Genomic DNA, 19,338 nt, shown 5'->3' on the forward strand with positions numbered 1-19,338 from the left:
CATTGCAATTCATAACAGCAGCAAAATTACAGTTATGAAGTAGCAACAAAATAATTGTGGGGTTGGGGGTCACCATGACATGAGGACCTGTAGTAAAGGGTCACAGCATTAGGAAAGTTGAGGACCGCTGGAATACTGGCTCTTTTCTTTTTCTATTAGAAAACTAATGTATGTAAGCATGGCTTCAGGTAGAAAGATCTCTCAATTCTATGCATTTTCAGTCAAAATTCTGAATCTTTAGGAATAAGCATTGGAAAGCAACTGTCTAAAACATTTCACAACTTGCTTTCAGCATGAGGTATCACTAAGGATTAAACTTTTCATTAAAAGTTGTCATAGAAACCATGTTGGCAATCTCCTCTTCATGTTAACAAATGTTTAGTTAAAAAGTAGTTTGGACATTGTAAGTATGGTGGCATTTAATTACACACTTATAAAACTAAAAGTTTTAAAAGCAATATTGTGTATTTCTACCTATACAAAATAACTAAAACATCTAAGAGTGATAAAATCGCATTAAATTGAATATGCATTTGTCTGTATTGCTAGATGCCCAACAAAAAGAATGGTTAAAGCACTGCTGGACTGGGGGATGACTTTCTAGAAGAAATTCACACCTAAGGCTGTGTGTGTGTGTGACTGCAGTTCTTCCTATTCATGTGTTTCTTACATACATGAACACTTAACAATGTACCGTTGTATTAACCTTTCAATTGTTACTATGCACAAGCTAGCTTGTTTCAGTATGACTAGATTTTAAGTTTACATAGCTTCTTGCTATCCTTCAAACTGTTATTGCTTACATATGCCATGCATAGATTTTTGTTTACTAAAGTATGATTTATAATATCCTTAAATGCTGAAGAAAATGTAAGCAGTGATATATGATAATAAAATAACCACCAAGTATGAAGAACGTTTTCATAAATTCTTTCTGTCTGTATAAAGGAAACAGGGCCCTGTACCCTCACATGATTGCTTGATGGAGGTAGTCTTTGTAAGAAAACCAACACCAAATGACTTGTAAAAATCATTTCAATTCTATATTCAATCTGAGAAAATTCAATTTTAAAAGTGATGTCCCTAACCACTGTTGTGTTTATTTTGGTGGCCACACATGACCGCAAAGTTATGCAATGGATGGTGACACCACCAAGGTTTTGACAGTATACTCTGATGTGACGTGTGCACACCAGAACAGGCTGAATCACATTTCTTGCTGTATGTCACTGCATAATGATACATGGCAGTAATCCTTCTGATCTCTGTTTGCACTCAGTCCAATGGCTTTCTTAACCTAGAATGATTCCAGCTTACCACATCTCACCAAGACTGCTGACCCAAGGATGTTGGCCACGCCACAGCACTGGATGATAGTTACAATTCCTGTAAATAACCTTGCTTCCAGTTTTCCTAATAAAATCAGTAGCATCACCAACTATAACCTGTATAACTTCATCCCTTCAACACTGCTTTCTTGTAATACATAGGAAGGAGGAGGGGTTCCTAGACCTGATCATCTTTCTTTTTCATCCTTTGGAGTTAACAAATAAGCTTCTATGCTTTCTGTTTTTAATCTCCCGCTTCTGTAAATCTCCCTGGGGGCAAGTTGCCACCACACTTGGGAAATCATGGTCCTCCTTCTCCTTCATTTGTTCTCTCTTTGCCTTGCTCAGAAACAGTAGCTAACAGAGTAAGATGTTCAGCATGAAAAGACAATACCAAGTTTGTATCTACAGAACAGTCCATTGAGGTGACAGAAAGCAACAAGCCATTCTCATATCAACTCCTTTGTTCTGTGTAATGACAGTTCAAGTGTGCTTTTAAGATTTTTTCCCTTGTAAGCAACATAAATCAAAATGAGCCTTGAGGTAATCTAAGCACTGCAAGATAATCTTAAAATACTAGATAAAACACTGTATTAAAGACCTATAGCAATCAGGGTTGACTTTGGTCTTCATATGGCTGGTGTTGCTACCACCCCAGAATCAACGCATATGAATTAAAGCCAGCGTGATGATGGGTGCCCATGGTTGCTAAACATACGTGACTGAGGAGGTAGTCAACAGCATCATTTCTAAGCTGAGAACTGACAAGCAGTAGGCAATGGGTATATTAAGTATTGGAATGCTCTCTCACAGCACAGCACTTTGTTCCAAGCCTAAGATCCACACCATGTCGTAGATCACGCTGTCACAACTAGGTCACAGTTCACACCGGCACTTCTCGAAGAGAAGACAGAACTGGGTGCTTTATTTTTAAAAAGCAGCTAAATCTCCAAATGGTTGTCACACACAGAATAATGGTTAACAAAATATGTTTATGTTTCTTCATAACCCCAGTTTATGTGAATTTGGTGGCCAGGGGCTTTTTTTTTTTTTTTTGGTTTTTCGAGACAGTGTTTCTCTGTGGCTTTGGAGGCTGTCCTGGAACTCGCTTGGTAGTCCAGGCTGGTCTCGAACTCACAGAGATCCGCCTGCCTCTGCCTCCCGAGTGCTGGGATTAAAGGCGTGCGCCACCAACGCCCGGCGGCCAGGGGCTTTTTGCAGATGTTACTGAGTTCAGGACCTGGGGTGGGAAGGTGCTATGGACTGGATCTTAAACATCCTCCAAGCCTTTTGTTGAATGCTTGCCCACTAGCTTATGCTTTATTGAGACATGTTGGAGGAGCCTTTAAAAGGGAGTACATTAGGCACTGAAGATGTGTCCTAAAAAGGGACTTAAGACCACAACCCTTACCCTCTTTAACTGTATTTCCTGAGTCCAGTGAAATGAACAGACATTTCTACCTTCCCTCCTAGAAGGTGTACTGGGCAATGGCAGGGCAAAGAAACCATGGGTGCAAATCCTGGAAACCACAGCTTATTCCTTCTCTCTTAAGAGAAGGCTGATAGCTGGGCAGTGGTGGTGCCTGACTTTAATTCCAGCACTCAGGAGGCAGAGGCAGGCTGATCTCTGTGAGTTCAAGGCCAGCCTGGTCTATGGATTGAGTTCTAGGATAGCCAGGACTACATAGAGAAACCCTGTTACAAAAACAAAACAAAACAAAAAAACAGAGAGAAGGCTGACATAGGCTGTACTGGATTACCTGGAGAGACTCAGTGTAATCACCAAATGTTCTTTCAAGAGGAAGTTTGGAGAGTCAGTGAAGAGGGAGAACAGAAATGAAGGAGATCAGGAAGTATTAGAAGACACTGTGCTGATACTATTGAAGAAGTAAGACCACACGCCAAAGAATGCAAAAAGGTTCAAGAAGCTGGAAAATTCGAGAATGTAATTCTCCCCTAGTGCTTCTATAAGAGCCCAGCCTTGCCGATGCCTTGACTTCAGAGTTAGCATCTTCTAGTCTATCAGTTTTCAACCTGTGGGTCATGACCCCTTTGTTCACATATCAGATACTTACAGTTTACAACAGTAGCAAAAATTGCACTCATGCAGTAGCACTGAAATAAATTTACGGCAGGGGGGTCACTGTTGCACCTGCTGTGCGGCCTGCATCCGAGAATGTAGCGAGGTAGTCGGGATAGATGACACAGAGACCGGTCAGTTGCTTTAAGAAAACTTTATCTTCCCAAGTCAGCTTAGGAGGAGACCCCAGTCCGCTTAGGAGAGAGCTCTCAGGAGAAGTCTCTCTAAGAAAAAGGAGCTTTCCTTTTTAAGGACTTCTGTCATTTATCTACATACCATTCTTTCCAGACTTCTCACCCTCCTGGCTAGTGGTTAATCTCCGGCCCCAGAATGGGGAGACACCGCAGGGGGGACAGGAAGAGGCATCTAGCCGTAGGGGGTGTGAAAGTCATGGTATCTCAGTGAGGAGCCCTTATCTGAGCCCTATCAAGAGCTTTAAAGCACTAAATTGTTTTCAGTAAACATTACACAGCTGCCTGCTCCCAGGCCGAAGGGAAACTGGGTTTCTGCTCAAGGTCTGGTGTCCCCACAGGTCACCGCAATATGAGGAACTGTATTGAAAGGGCTCACAGTGGGGGAGGTGGAGAACCACTGCTCTAGTTCTCTCAAGGTAGCATTTGTATTGTTCTGAACTAATAAATGCAGTAACTCATCATAGTTGCCGTTAGAAATCAGCAGAAATGTTTTGGATTGTATGGAATGATGCAGTTGGAATGGGAACATCTCCATTTTTATAACTTCTATTGAAAGAGTTGTTCTGTGCATTCTCCCAGGCTACAGAAACATTGCTATTTCAGAGAACAGCCAGAGGGATTGGCAATACTTCCTGCTGCTCCTCCCTACCTTGAAGTCTTAGAAAGCCAGGAAAGAAATGCCACTTTATGAGCAGCTTCCTAGTGTTCCTCCCCACCTTCAAGTCCCTGTAAACCAAGAGAAGAGATTCCACTTTATAAGCAAGACAGTGGTGCCTGGTAGGCTCCAGCCTTTCCTTGGAGAGCAAGGATATGTGGGAGAGCTCGCCGCACCCTGGCCTTCTCCAGATGTTTGCCTCATGTCTGGAGTCAGGGAAGGCATTGCTCACAGTCCCACATATGTTTCCAAGGAAGGGGCTTAATAATGTGTCTGCTTGTTGCAAATCACTGTACAGATCGGCCTGATTCCTAGAGGGGAAATGGCGGTCCTGAAGTGGGCTAGACATTGTACCTACATTGCCATTCATGCATTTTCAAATAGTTTTCTGCACTTAACATTAACAAAGGTATCTAGAAGGTAACTTTGCAACTCTGCACCTAAAGTGTTTGTGTGTCAAAAAATAGTAAGTTTGCATTTTCTAGCCTCTGTCAGGATATTATCACTTCCTAGGGTACAAGGGAAGCTGTTAAAATACTGTCCCTTAGAAACACCTTGCCAGATATTAATTTAGTGCTTTATTTGCACGGAAATTTCAACTCCAACACTGGAACTGATTTGATTATTGTGCAATAAGCTCAGTTTATAGTCCTGTAGTTTCCTATTTACTGTCTTGAGACCATGGTTAGCAGTGGGTAATAGAACAACAAAACAAAACCTTGAATGAGGGTTCTGCTTTATTTCAGGGTGTTTTTCTGTAGTAGGATATGATGAGATTTGAACCACTGATTTAAATATATGCCTAACTTAAGCATTTACAGTTTCCCTCAAACGTTTTACACTGGATCCAACATGGGTTATTCTTGCATCTATTGAGGAATTAGCTAATGGACTTAAGGCTAAAATGTAAACTGGTGTTTAACTGAAGTGCCCTTTTAAATATAGAAAGGTATTGTAAACGTATTTTAGAATGATCTGAGCATCTTGCCAAGTTTCAGGTTTCTCTCCTTGATTCAAATAAAGTATGAAGTTAAGGCTAACCCACTGGACAGTGAGAGCAAGCATGCTCTTTCTTACATTCATCTAGAAATCAAAGACCACTTGCAAAATTTCTGTGTATCAATAAAAAAATAAAACCTTCATTGCAAAATAGACATTTAAAGAGGCATAGGACTTTCTTTGTTAAAACAAACATGTTAGAACATTTGGATAATAGACTTGATTTCCCTTGCATTAGCAAATGTCATGCACATACATCCTCAAGGCTCAGGGAACATCCCAAAATAAAAGATAGGAAGAATATGAGTTCTGGAAGATGGATAGGAGTGTGAAGAATTCTTCTGGTCATGGCAGGCCTGTTGCTCTCATGAATTCACAGAAGCTGTGGTTGCCTACACACGATCAGGCCAGTCAACACTCCAGCATGGGTGGGGGAGGGTTCAGAAGACTTCCCCTCTTGCTGAGTAGCTATTGGCAATTTGTGTGTACTAGTGGGAGAGCAGTAGCTTTTCTTCATAGCTATTGCTGCTGGGAGGTTGCCCATGCCATTAGAGCACTAACCAGACTCAGTGGGTTATTAAATTATAAAAGGACTTACCTATGAGGGTAACTATTTTAGGAGTCTAGAGAAAGCAAGAGAGACTATTTGCCTTAGGTCTGATGATAGTACATTATATTTATGCACTAAATTATCAAATAATAAACATATTCAAAGATACAAAAATAAAAATTGATCTTAAAAAGGGGGTAATTAACAGATTTCATAGTTTAGAAAAGAATGCCGACACATGAGTTCTGGTGCTTTCAATATGTAAACTTTCAGTACGTTTGGAGGCTATTGATGACTCCTTGCTTTCATTTTACATTTGTTTGAGGTAATTCCGAAAGAAACGTTTTTTAGGCTGAAGGGTGTGCAAGAGCTTGGTGTTAAAGTCTACTGTTTTGCTTGCCCTAGTCTTCAACAATGACATTTTCTTGGTGATTTTCATCTCAATAGCATGTCCACTCACTCACTGTCTTTAGAATCCTGTTGACAAACAAAGTCACCCAAGATGTTGACATGGAGACTGTGATCAAATGATATCAAGGAAAACCTGGGCAAAAAGAAGTTCATTAGTTCCCTTTGCTACACATTTTCAATGTGTTAATGTGGACTGTAATTTTCAAAAGAATTGGAGTGCAGTATATTTCAAGCTTGCCACCAGAACTCTTTACGAAAAGCTTACATATTTTTGCTAGTGTCCCAAAGAACACACACTGAAAAAGTCTCACTAGTGGGAAGAAACCCCAGCTCTCTCCTTGTATTTTCAGATACGATTTGCCGCACATCAGATGCGTGTCTTTATCTGAAACCCACAGTCACCTGTGTTAGAATTTGCTCCCCTCTGCCCTTTTCCAATCAGGTTTTTCAGTTTGTGAAGATGTTAACACTCTCTCTACACCTGAAGCATTTGCTATGGTCTCTACTCAACTCTACTTTTAAATAGATCCTAAAGTTTCTTTTGTTCAAACCTGTGAATCAAAATACTCTGTCACTCAGCTATGCTATTTGTAGAGAATTCCATTGTCCTTGGTTTTGTATGTTTTATATCTTAGTCTTCATAGAGAGTAGGAAAAGCAGTCTGTGAGACACGCGACTCTACTGTAGCAATCACATTTAAACCTTTTAGATAAGACTCATATGCTTTTGTTTTATATCTTAGTCTTCATAGAGAGTAGGAAAAGCAGTCTGTGAGGCACGCGACTCTACTGTAGCAATCACATTTAAACCTTTTAGATAAGACTCATATGCTTTTGTTTTATATCTTAGTCTTCATAGAGAGTAGGAAAAGCAGTCTGTGAGGCACGCGACTCTACTGTAGCAATCACATTTAAACCTTTTAGATAAGACTCATATGCTTTTGTTTTATATCTTAGTCTTCATAGAGAGTAGGAAAAGCAGTCTGTGAGACACACGACTCTACTGTAGCAATCACATTTAAACCTTTTAGATAAGACTCATATGCTTTTGTTTTATATCTTAGTCTTCATAGAGAGTAGGAAAAGCAGTCTGTGAGACACGCGACTCTACTGTAGCAATCACATTTAAACCTTTTAGATAAGACTCATATGCTTTTGCTTCTATGGTAGAACTAGGAAAAGAATGTGTTTTCCTTTACCAAAATACAAATAGCTTTCTCTTTTATTTGGAGCACCAGGAGGCTTAGACAATCAGGGCACAACTGGAACAACACTTGGTGACATATTGAATATGCAATTGTTATATTCGCATAACTTTCTGGCTTACATTAACCCATTTCATTTTAAATCCTTTTATCTTTCCTGCGTACACTGTGTTACTTTAACTTTTGTCATCAAACTCAAGTCTGTCTTTGGACATCTTTGGAATAATTCAGACAAAAGTAATAAAACAAAATAGAGTAAGGCAAAGAATATCATGAACAAAAGAAAATCATTCTGCCCTGGACGCTGACACCAAACCTCACTACTGCTAGGAGATACCGATAATGCTCACAGCTCACCTTGTAACCCATGTTCACAAAGTATGTGGTGGCTGGTGGCCACCCCCATCCTTTTAGCTCTACTATTGTAAATAAGTGAGAGCTTAGACCCTTCAACACTCTTTAAAATGCTTCACTTAGAAAAGAAACACTGAGAGTCTGGAGGGCATGACACACACCATCTTTATGAATTGTGCCAGCTGGCCTTCAGAGGGAGCTTAGAGATTCTCCACAATTTAAAAGTTCAGTGATTACTATGGTGGGAAGCAATCTGCAGAGAACCCTGTGGGCCAGGCAGGAGGCAGGGTACAGATGGGTCTACAATGCCAACTCACCATGTGTATGTCAGGCCTGACACCTGGATCTACTGTGACTCCCCATTTGTAATCAGTCAGGACAATTCCTCCAGGTGCTCAAGGAACCGTTCAGGTGCAGCTCTCCGTGGTCTTCAGTGAGTCAAGAAGCAGAAATGAGGCTGTACTTGCTGTTCCCGGTGGATAGTGGCAGTCTAACTCACTTTGCACGTGTTGCAGTGTCCCTTATTCCTAAGTCTAGATCACAGAGGCGTGGTCACTGACAATCTAATAGGAAACATTTTCCCGGCTGAATTGCAGGCTCCCTGCCTCAACTCTCTGGGCTGTTTTGAGGTCCCTAGATGTCCTTTTATTTTCAGCTGGTTTTACTTCCAGGCTCTCTACAGACAAGACGGATGCTTGGCGGCTAATTTATAAATGATGTTGATGCAGCTAGGCTGAGAAAGAGTGATTTTATGAAGAGTAGACTCAGGTACCAAGGGACAGGCAGACCTCATCGCCTCTGCAGGTTCCTTTCCAATCTGGAGGAAGAAACCTTGAATCCTATAGTGCTAGGAAAGGACTTAGCAGTCCTCTAATCCCCACTCTCTTTTATTTATTTGTTTTTCTATTTGACTTTGCAAATGAGAATTCTGATGTGCAAGAGGTAAGCCAACTCTCCAAATACAACATGGTGTCTCTCACAAACACACACACACAAATGAGGGCCATGTTACTAGGAATGAGGAGTGCTGGCAATGCTTTTAATCTTTCTCTTGTAGGAACCCCTTAGGAACTTGTTGTCATCCAGACTGATTCAGTAGCTGGGCCAGATCCCAAAATTCTGCGTTTCTACCAAACACTCCTATGCTATACACCCACAGGGCGTGGCACATTGAATATTGAGGATTCATAGGCAAGCCCTAGCCTTGCCTGTGTACAGAGTCTTAAGCACAAAGAAATGCAGGGCTTCCTGCTGTAAATTAATTACTTCCTGATACAGAATTCCAATTAAAGAATGCTGTGCAGAGCAAGTAGTGTTCCTTATGGGTGACAAGAAGCTGAGGCATATAAATCTCCTCTGCTTGGTAGACACAGGGTTGTACTCCTGAGCCCGCACAGGTTCCCAGAGCTGCATCCCCCATTGAGCAGGAGCACACTTTTCTTCCTCTTTTGTAATAAGTAACATTGAAAAATGGCAGCTAGGAACAAGCGGAATGCTTTGTAGGAACAAGAGCAGTTGCTCTCTCTTACAGCAAGTCTCCTATCCCAATTCTCATCTTTTAGCTTGTACTAGCAACCTTAGTACTATCTGATTTCTGAATGTGTCATTCCTTGCTGTGCAGGGCTGTCCTGGGCACAGCAAGGTGCTTCACAGAATCACATTTCTCTCCTTGCCAATGCTAGCAGCACTCTGTAATGGCTTCCAACATCGTGAAATGGCCCCAGGAAGCAAGATCATCCTCAGTGAGAATACTGCTTTATAACAGATTTCATACTGTGTTGAGGACAGCTAGCCACAAACACAGCAAGAGCCTCTTAAGCTTCACTGCACTGTGTGTGTGTGTGGGGGGGGTGTCACACACTAAGTTATGTTAGAAAGACTCAATGACTGAAAATCTCTCTGTGTAGTCGGTTCTAGGCACTACCAATGCTTCATTTCTGAGTGCAATGGATTTCAGTTAAACAAAAAGTTCCAAATTATGTATCAGCTGTAGTCTTTACAGATGTGGTGTGCAGTGGAGGTCACCGCTTGACTCTGTCTGCCTCCAGCAGATTGTGGCTAGAGGGTGAGATGACTCCAATATTTATAAAGTGCAAACACATTATCAGTGTCACTCCAAAATGAGTTAGTCTGCATGTCCTACTCTGAGCTTGTCAGCCACTACCTAGCTAAACTCTGGAACAGCTTGTCTTGGCAGTCAGTTATAGCAGGTCTTAACAGGTTATATGCCCTTGTGATTTTGAGGAAGGTCTTCTCTCTGCAGTATTAGTTGGAAATATTTTACTGGTATTCAACTGACAAACATGAAGAGATAGAAAACCACCAGGCATGTTGCATAATTATACATGAAAATAACCTAACAAATGCTATCTTAATTTTAAGGGAACTCTGAAGTAAAATATATACCCATGAAATTCATGTTTCTTGCTCATTGGTTCTCTAATATCAGTAAGAAAGGATGGCCATGGTCTTGAAGGCAGCTGTTTATGGGGTTCAGACACCAGGCCAGAGAGAGGGGCCATTTCCCTGCTGTCCTACTGAGAGAGAGGAACGGCTTCAATCTGTCAGCATAAGCTGGGGCCAGCATCCACCGCTTTCCAGCAAGCACTGCTGCCTCTACAGCTGCTGCTGGTCCCTTTATTCACTCTCAGCTAATATTTCTTTCTTTTCTGTCCCCCCAGACTCTGGAGAGTCTTCACAGTCTACTTCCAGTCTTGGCTCTGTTCTGCTTCAGATGGGGCACGGTTTCCTGTCCTTATTGTTTTGTTTTTGTTGTGTTTTTGTTTTTGTTTTCAAGACAGGTTTTCTCTCTGTAGGTCTGTCGACCAGGCTGGTCTCGAACTCACGAGATCTGCCTGCCTCTGCCTCCTGAGTGCTGGGATTAAAGGCATGCGCCACCACCACCCGGCCCTGTCCCTGTTTTTTAAATTATCTTTATATGAATCTCAGACTTCAGCTAATATTTCTTATATACCAACCGGGTGTGACCCTCCAATTCAGTCACCTTCATGTAAATTTCTTTTATCGTCAGAATGTGAAACTGTTCAGCTAGAACCTCCAGCTTGCTCTAGGAATCCCCATCTCTCTCTCTCTCTCTCTCTCTCTCTCTCTCTCTCTCTCTCTCTCTCTCTCTCTCTCTCTCTCTCTCTCTCTCTCTCTCTCTCTCTCTCTCTCTCTCTCTCTCTCTCTCTCTCTCTCTCTCTCTCTCTCTCTCTCTCTCTCTCTCTCTCTCGCTCTCTCTCTCGCTCTCTCTCTCGCTCTCTCCTAAGAAAAACGCCAAAAGCCCAGTTCCACATTCTTGTGTGGCAGACACGACATCACCCCACATATACAGGGTATTTAAGCACCCTGCCTTAGATCGGCCATGTGATTGTTTTTCCTGCCCCTTCCCACACTTCAGTCTCTGGGGACAGGAAGAGTCACCTGGGAGTTGCTTTACTCAAATACACCTGTTCTTTTGCTTTTTAAATTCAGCTTGATCTGGCTTACTGTGCTGGTGGAGAAACCTAATGTCCGGGTACAGAAAACCTATTAGGTACACTGGAGAAGCAACACCGAATCTAAAGTAAAGAAAGTGATCCATGATGTAGACTTATCTCATAGATTTTATACTCAAAACAGCGAGCAGCTGAACAAACCTGAAGTTTGCAGGATGACACTTAAGTTTGAAGATTCAGTTCTCACTTCGATGCTTGCTCCATCATAAAGTAGATGCAATTTCAATAGTTGATTTAACTTTGAAATGTTTTGTGTGGTTCTGGAATTTTAAAAACTCATGCAGTTATTTTGTTCTTAAACAAGACATTCTTTGGTAAATGATCAAGCATCCATTGTCTGATTTTTTAATTCTAAATTTTAACTTCATCATTTTCTCTAAAGTGACCGTATACAATTTTTTCTTGTCATTTTAGGCAATCTGAGCCAATGGCAGATTGTATTTTGACAACAATGTATCCCATTTACAGTAGTTATATAGAAATCAAATATTCACACCAGTAACCAGACAAATGAAGTGGCACATACAGTTGAGTATTTTGAACATGTCTGCTTATGGTAGCCTCCTATTGCCTTTGAAGCAAATTACCATACACATAGTAGCTTAAAATAACACAAATTTAATGTTTTCAATTCTGGAAGTTAGAGATCCAAAATAAGTATCATGGATAACGTCTGTGTGGTTAGAGCCTGGTCCTTCTGGGGAATGCAATTCTGTTTCCTTCCCTTTGTCAGCTTCTAAGCAGTGCCTGTATTTCTTGGCTTGTGGCCCCTTCCTGGTATCATTCCCACCAGTACCTTTTGTCTCCTGTAACTCTCCTGCTTCCCTTTTCTAAAAACTGTAATAATTATATCAGACCCATTTTAATAATTCTCCCCTTTTAAGAACCTAGTCTGCATGTACAAAGTCCCTTTTAGCATACATAATTCCATGTACACGGGATTCATATATATTGTCTAACATGTACAGTTCTTGTACATAGGACTCAGACATCTTGGGGGGACATTACTTATTTTATTATAGTGTTGAAAGAAATTTAGCAAAGAAGTAGTTCCTTCATGTGTAGGAAACAAACAGGTTTGTCTGCCTTATACACTGCTTTAAACAATAAGCATATAAAATAGCATTGGAGACATGTAATGTTTTAAATTTCTAAAAGAATATACTAAAACATTTAAGGAATTGTTTTGCAAGCTTTCAGTTTTAACTAGTGGCTTTATGCAGTGAATCCCATTCTGCTTCTCATTAAAAGGTAGCATCTAATAGAACTTCAGAAAAGTCCCATAGGCAGAGCCAGCTAAAGTCAAATTATCTGGAAAATTCCTTCCCCTCCTTGGTCTTGGCCCAAATCAACAATCCCTCCTTCTTCTATATCCCCACAGGCCTAATTTATCCAAACCTCACACGTATTTAATTTTGATTTTATAGTGCAACAGCTCATAAAAGTTTAGCACAGTAAAGGTCAAAGCCTCTCCTTCTCTCAAGGAATGTTCGCATTGTTAACTTCAGATTATCTGCAGAGACAGGCACCTTCTGTGTGGTTAGTGAGCTAACCAGCCTGCCCTGTAGTTCTAGTCACACTGCTTTCTGCTGCCGTGAGAAACAACTGGGTTTTGGAGATCAAGTCAAACTGAAGTTGTAAGTGAAAAGAACTGAGAACCTACAGTGTGTGGTTTCAAATGAAGCCCTTTCCCCATGGCCATTTCTTAAGCTCTTATCAGAAATAGACCGAAGCCCAAAGGATTTATTTCATTGGAAAGATATTTGGTGATTAAGTGATTTGCTCCCAACAAAATCAATGGAAAGCAGATGTCTTATTGCCCAACCCCAACCTCTGCCTAGAAAGTACTGCTGATGCTGGAATGTTGCATTTATAAGATCAAGTATAGCAGGTCTCTCTTTATTTGTGGATTTGTGTTAGGGAATCGAGGGATGGCTGCTTCATGCTAGTTTCATCTTTTTATCTAAATTGAAACATAAAGACCACATTTTACAGAATATTGTGATTGTTCCCGTAGTCACTGTATGCATAGTGTTCAAGACAGGGTGACCATCGTAAAACTCCATGTAAAGGGACTATCAGCACAACTTAGCTGCAGACAGAGGTTCCGGAACGTAGAGAAGAGAGCGGTGGGCAGGAAGCACTAAGTTGTCATCAGTCGAAATCATGTGCCGAGTATTTCAAAAGGCCAGAAAAAATGTCCTGAGCGTTTTAGTCATAAAGAAACAAGGACAAGGGCTGGAGATGGCTCGGCAGGTGAGTGTAGACTGCTTTCCCAGGGGGCTTGAATTCCATCCCAAGATACCCATGTTGGGAGCCAGTCAGGTGCCTGTAATTCCAGCTCTGAGAGATCCAGCATCCTCTTCTGGCCTCTACAAACCACCTGCCTTCCCATGTGCACACACACACACACACACACACACACACACACACTTAAAATCAAAATGTAATAAGGGAATTTAAAATCAATAAGCATTTAAGATAATAGATGTGCTTAATTGGTTTAACAGTGGGGAACGACACTGGACTTTATCATAATTTCGTAATCTCCCCTGCTCTGGCCAGGCCACCTTCTGGCACGAGCTAGTTTCTTTAGTGAATGTGCAGCTGTAGACTAGCCTTATTCTTCAGCTGCATTTGTTTCTTACACCAAATCCATTACTTCCTAATAAAGTAGTGGACCAACATAAGAACCATCTTTGGTGTTGGAACAATGGATGGCAGAATGAGTCCCACCACCTGTCCATATTAAGGTCTTGCCTTTGTTACTGTGAGAAAGCACTTTGGGACACCCCCCCCCAGTGTATATAAATTAAGGGGTAATTCATTACTTATATTTTTAATTTTTATTGAAATAAATCCCTGGAGGTTATAGAAAATAGAATTAATTGTATATTAGAAATACAAGAAAACATGTCTGAATTCCTATAGTAGGGATGGCATGACCAGCATTCCCACTAGTACAGACACACACAGCATAAACCCAATCCCTTTGCATTCTTCCTTTTGCTTGAAATACGATCTTCTGGGTATGGTGATGCACATTTTTAATCATAACACTCAGGAGGCAAAGGTGAGCCACTTGATCTCTCTTCTCTGTGACATTGAGACTGGTCTACATACTAAGTCCTAGGCCAACCAAAGCTACGCAGTAAGGCCATATTGAAAAACAAAATTTCTTCTTCTTCAGACTGACATGTGGCTATTCTTTTAGAATGTCACCTCTGAGGATCAGTCTAGAAGAGGAAGCAGAGCCGTCACACTCCTCCAGCCTCTCTGTCACAGCTTCCTATTTTATCCTTACATAAATTGAAATGCGTCTCTGTGTGTTTGTAGCATGGTCCTTGCCACTCCAGTGTTACCTGTCATCTCCAAGGATCACTACAGAGCAAGGACTTATTTGTGTGTTACTGTGGGTGTTTGATGGACTGTTGACTGGCTTTTATACTGTGAATCTTTCTCAATGTCAGTAACTTTCTTCCCAGAATACCCCGTCGTGGCTACCTCAAGTAACTATGTGTAAATGGAAGTAGGTATGTGTGTTGTGAGCTATTTTCATGCATTTTTTTGTGGCTGCAGGACATTTTGGTGCATGTCAATTTCTGCTGTGGTGACTGTATAATGATAAGCATGCTAACTGTCACATGGAGAGGCACAGCCAGGGAAAGCACTGAGAAAATTCCTAGTAATAGGATGGCTGCACTCAAGAAACCACACTTTTAAAGAACTTTGGTGATATGTATTAAATTCTGCTACAAAAATAGGGAGCCAATAGGCATTCCCACTAGCAACAGAGGTGAGTGTTCATAAGGAACATTCTTGCCAATCCCGGCGGCCTGTTATTTACAACCATGGCATGCCTTTACCTCGGGACTGAGGCCTCTTCTCATTTTCAGGCACCTTTCCTTATTAGTTGCAAATCAGAAAATGAATGTCTCCAAATGGGCTTCTCTAAACTGTAAATAATCCCCAGTACTTTCAAGTCCAGTGTGTTCTAAAGTTAGATCTTGTCATTTCTGGTTACATCTAAGAATCTTCAAAGAGAAACAAATCTTGGTCCAGAAATTTGGTTTGGCTCTGGCACTAGGAAATTATTGCTAAGTATCTAAAACTCTTCATAACAAGTTTAGAAATGCTAATGGATTCTTAAAGTTAGAGAAATTTAGTCTCCATCTGACAACTCTGAACAGAAACAGAATGAGTTAGATTGATTTTCTGTACATACAGGCCATCCTCACATATAGTAGATGATTAACTCCGTCAAAACAGGTTGCCTGAATCTTGACTGTTGTAAAATGCACTATGGTACAGAGGACCCAAGCTCCGATCTAACCCTTTCTAGGACACGTGCTGTCTTAAACTCCAGGGAGGACAACCAAAAGCAAACAAATAACAACAACAGGAAAGCAAACATACAAACAAAGCTAAGACGAAAACTATTTCAAGGCAAAAACCCTGAGCGACGTCAAGGCAACTGTAGTTACTTGTCTTGATGGAAAGCAAACATAGAGGGGCCCAAGGGGTTGGAAATTAAAGCAGAGCTGCTTGTAGAACCCAGGGTGGAGTCAGGGGCAGGCAGGAGGGTAAAGGAGGCCAAGCTGTGCAAAGCACAATGCATTTCTTGTTTGTTGTTAAACAAATTTTCATTTAAATTAAAAACAACCTAATTTTACATACCAATCCCTGTTCTCTCTCCCTGCTGTCCTCCCATTCCCCCACCAACCCCCATCCACTCCCCAGGAAGGGTGAAGCCTCCCATGGGGGAATCATCAGAGTCTAGGTTCTAGGCCCTCCCCCACATATCTAGGCTGAGAGGGCATCCCTCTATGGGGTATGGGCTCCCAAAGCCCATTCATGCACTAGGGTTAAATACTGGTTCCACTGCCAGTGGGCCCATAGACTGCCCAGGCCTCCCAACTGACACACATGTTCAAGGGGCCTGGTTCGGTCCTATGCTGGTTCCCCACCTGTCAGTCTGGGGTCCATGAGCTCCCACTTGCTCAGGTCAGCTGTTTCTGTGTGTTTCCCCAGCATGGTCTTGACCCCTTTGCTCATCAGTCCTTTCTCTCTATAACTGGATTCCAGGAGTTTGGCTCAGTGCTTGGCTGTGAATCTCTGCTTCTGCTTCCATCAGTTTACTGGATGAAGTCTGTAGGATGGCAGTTAAGGCAGCCTCTCCACTATTGCTTAGATTGTTAGTTGAGGCCATCCTTGTGCATCCCTGGACCTTTCCCTAGTGCCAGATTTCTCTTTAAAGCCCCAACTCGATCTTCCTGATGCCTCATGTTCTCCTCCTCCCCTTCTTCCTTCCACCCTCCTGGCTCCGTGCTCCCAATTTGCTCAGATCTTGTCTCTTTCTCCTTCTCCTGAGGACCAGGTATGTCTCTCTTAAGGTTTCCCAGCTTTTCTGGGCTGTGGATTGCCATGTTTGTCTTTTTGTCACTGGGTAACCTCATTCAGGATGGTTTCTTCTAGTGCCATCCATTTGCCTGTGAATTTCAAGATTCCATTGTCTTTTTCTGCTGAGTAATACTCCATTGTATAAATATACCACATTTTCTCTATCCACTCTTCAGTTGAGGGGCATCTAGGTTGAAAGCACAGGAAGTTAAGAGGTGGACTGGAGAAGGCTGGGTGTGGGTTATCCTGGAAGGACGGTTGGAGACATGAGATGTAGGTAGAGCCGTGGAGACCTCAGATACCAGTATGAGCAAGTTCATGGAGAAGCGTTTTCACTGAGAAAAATCAAATGCAGTAACTGCGCTTGTGCTGCAGTTAAGGTGGGAGACAATCTCAATAATATTGGAAAGCCTCATTCACTCTCAATAAATTGATAGACTCAGTCGCCATCAGACACAACCCAAATCTGTAGTTTGGTTTCCGACCACCCATCAAGCATCCTATGAGCCTAAGGTATCAAATGTTCCAACTAATGCCAACAACATATTGGTTCAGCAAACATCCCTTCCCAACTGTATCTTTCCCTCCACCGTCTTCTCAGTCTGAAAGTGTAGACGGCTGAACACCTTCTCTAAGATATTCCATCCTTGGCCAGACTCTACCTGGTGATATCCCTGCACTGGCATCCTGCACTGTTGGGTATCCCTCGTCTTCCTGTCTGGGCTAGTAATTCACATACTCTGCCTGCAGGCTATGCTTCTCCTGTTCTTGATGCCCCAGTGGAATTCCAAACTGGGGACTGTTAACCTGCCCTTTGTTAAAAATCATGACAAACCAACTCAATAGAAAATGGTAGCAGTACAAAGCCAAAAACTACCATGCAAATGCATCTATTCGGAAATAATTCCCACTTTTATGTATATATGTGCCACTGAACTGGCCAAATATAAACACACACACACACACACACACACGTATATACAATACAATAATAATAGCAGCTAATATTTCACACACACACACGTATATACAATACAATAATAACAGCAGCTAATATTTGTTAAGTTATGAATAAGCCAGACAGTTCTTTAAGCTCTTTCCTACAATAATTAAATGTCTTCCTGGGGACAGCATGGGAAAATTAGCATTTCTCTTTTCTATTACAAATGAAAAATGTGGCCTGTCACTTGCCCAGGGACACAGCTAAAACATGAGGATTTGAAAAGTGATGAGTGGCTCAATGATACCAATGCCTTATAAAATATTCAGTTATTACTAAGCAGGAACAACACATCCCATTAGGATGATATAGTTTTTAATTTACTTAATCGTTTTCCTGGTGTTAATATTTAAAATGTTTTTTTCTTTTATTATTTTAAAATGACACCGTTATGCCTGGAGGTGATGGAGCACGCCTTTAATCCCAGCACTCGTGAGGCAGAGGCAGGTGGATCTCTGTGAGTTCGAGACCAGCCTGGTCTACAAGAGCTAGTCCCAGGACAGCCTCCAAAGCGACAGAGAAACCCTGTCTCGAAAAACCAATAAATAATGACACCATAGTTATCATTTTGGTACTGAAAATGTTTTAAATTAAATTTCACTTTTAAGATACATAAAAATAAGGAAATCATGCATATGTGTGAAACACCATGGGATGCTTTGATGAATGCGCACGGTGTATAAATCATGGGATGCTTTGATGAATGCGCACGGTGTATAAATCATGGGATGCTTTGATGAATGCGCACGGTGTATAAATCATGGGATGCTTTGATGAATGCGCACGGTGTATAAATCATGGGATGCTTTGATGAATGCGCACGGTGTATAAATCATGGGATGCTTTGATGAATGTGCACGGTGTATAAATCATGCATATGTGTAAAACACCATGGGATGCTTTGATGAATGCGCACGGTGTATAAATCATGGGATGCTTTGATGAATGCGCACGGTGTATAAATCATGGGATGCTTTGATGAATGTGCACGGTGTATAAATCATGCATATGTGTAAAACACCATGGGATGCTTTGATGAATGCGCACGGTGTATAAATCATGGGATGCTTTGATGAATGCGCACGGTGTATAAATCATGGGATGCTTTGATGAATGCGCACGGTGTATAAATCATGGGATGCTTTGATGAATGTGCACGGTGTATAAATCATGCATATGTGTAAAACACCATGGGATGCTTTGATGAATGCGCACGGTGTATAAATCATGGGATGCTTTGATGAATGCGCACGGTGTATAAATCATGGGATGCTTTGATGAATGTGCACGGTGTATAAATCATGCCTGCAGTATGTAAAGCAGACTAAGCTGCCCATCTCAAGTCTTTTGCAAGCCCTTGTGATAAAAAGAAGCCACCTCAGACTCCTGTCTCGACTTTTTGAAGCGTCACCATCTGCAGTTTCTCTTAGTAATAGCACTGAGGCTTCTCACCCCATCTAATCGCAATGCAGGAGACACTGCTCAATTTCTCCCCACCTGTGTCTTCCCCGCACAGCTACAGCCTCTGGTAAGCGGAATCCTATTCTTTACTCCTTTGAAATTAACTGATTTTTATATCTCACATGCGTAGCTTTTGCCCGTCTGTGCTTGGCTTATTTCATGTAACACGGTAACCTCCAAGTCCATGGTGTCGTGAATTCTCTAG

The sequence above is a fragment of the Mesocricetus auratus genome, unplaced genomic scaffold, assembly GCF_017639785.1.
Source record: "Mesocricetus auratus isolate SY011 unplaced genomic scaffold, BCM_Maur_2.0 Super-Scaffold_15014, whole genome shotgun sequence".
NCBI classification, from domain to species: domain Eukaryota; kingdom Metazoa; phylum Chordata; class Mammalia; order Rodentia; family Cricetidae; genus Mesocricetus; species Mesocricetus auratus.